Source organism: Tupaia chinensis, unplaced genomic scaffold (assembly GCF_000334495.1).
Source record: "Tupaia chinensis unplaced genomic scaffold, TupChi_1.0 Scaffold000708_1, whole genome shotgun sequence".
In the NCBI taxonomy this organism is placed as follows: domain Eukaryota; kingdom Metazoa; phylum Chordata; class Mammalia; order Scandentia; family Tupaiidae; genus Tupaia; species Tupaia belangeri.
In genome coordinates, this window is record NW_006160231.1 from 1,040,743 (window position 1) to 1,041,770 (window position 1,028).

The following is a 1,028-nucleotide window of genomic DNA, read 5'->3' on the forward strand; positions in this document are numbered from 1 at the left end:
CGAGCTCCGGTCAACTCTAGACATGGGATCCAGAAACAAAGAGAATTCGTTTCGGAGTCCCCTCCGCCGCCCCTCCAGTCTGTAAGTTGAGAGCCGCTGTACCGACTTGCTCGGCTTTAAAAAGTGAGGCTAGAGGTCACCTGCAATGCAGAGCGCCAGCTGCCAGCGCTCGCCCAGCGGGGCAGCGTATCTTATCAGCCAGGCCGATAAACTCATGAAAGTCCGGCCATAAGGAGCAAATATTTACAAGCCCAGCACCTTCCAGTCCATGAGAGATTAGGCAGAGTGCGCCGTTGACTTTGAGCACTGGAGCCTGGTTCCGGTGCGACGTTCCCCGGCTCCTCCCCTCTGTCGGAAGGTTCCCTTGCATCTTGAATGTTGAACTGTTCAGGAGGCACTTTCCCATCTATCACCTCGTATGACCCTCCTACCAGCCTGGGGAGGAGACAGCCATTTGTACTCCCCTTTTACGACGGAGGAGACCGAGGGTCAGAGAGGCTACGTGACTTGCCCGTTGGCTCAGAGAAGAAGTGGGCCTTGAACATGAGTCTTTGGATTCCAGAACCTGTGTGCTTCCCATGCACCAGTGGCGGCCTGGCTAGATCTCTCTTGGCTTCCCGTAAATCAGCAGCCTAGTACGTCACCCACTAATCGCAGGTCCTGCTGTCTTGGCAGGTCAGGCAGGCCAGTGTCTTATGAAAAGGGGAAGGGAGGAGTGACCCTGATGGAGATGGTTGAGGGGAGGTCTAGGGTAGCTCTTGGCCCCAAAGTACCTCTGCAGTTTCTCCTCTGCTAAGGAGAGACTGGACTAGCTGATCTTCGCCGTCCTTCCTGCTCTGATCTCCTACGAAAACATCCCCACAGCATACAGAGCCCCTAAGACCTTTTTCAGTCTCCAGCAATGAGAGTGAAGGGGCTCCGGAGGAGGCAGGTCTGTGCTCAGACAAGCAGGTGAGCAGCTGGGGTCGGGCAGCAGCCCACGCAGGGGCCCGGAGATCAGCAAGTCCGAATAACTTTGGGCGGTTCAG

The 1,028-nt window shown here is 56.1% G+C and overlaps 1 long non-coding RNA gene across 1 annotated transcript in view; it reads left to right on the forward strand.

The window, feature by feature from the left end:
* Nucleotides 1-779: 779 nt before the first annotated feature.
* The window catches only part of LOC114010086 (uncharacterized), a 10,268-nt gene continuing 10,019 nt past the window's right edge, over nucleotides 780-1,028 (forward strand). Inside the window, exon 1 of the long non-coding RNA XR_003551474.1 lies at nucleotides 780-951. This is a non-coding gene — a long non-coding RNA (uncharacterized LOC114010086). The remainder of the gene's footprint in view (nucleotides 952-1,028) is intronic.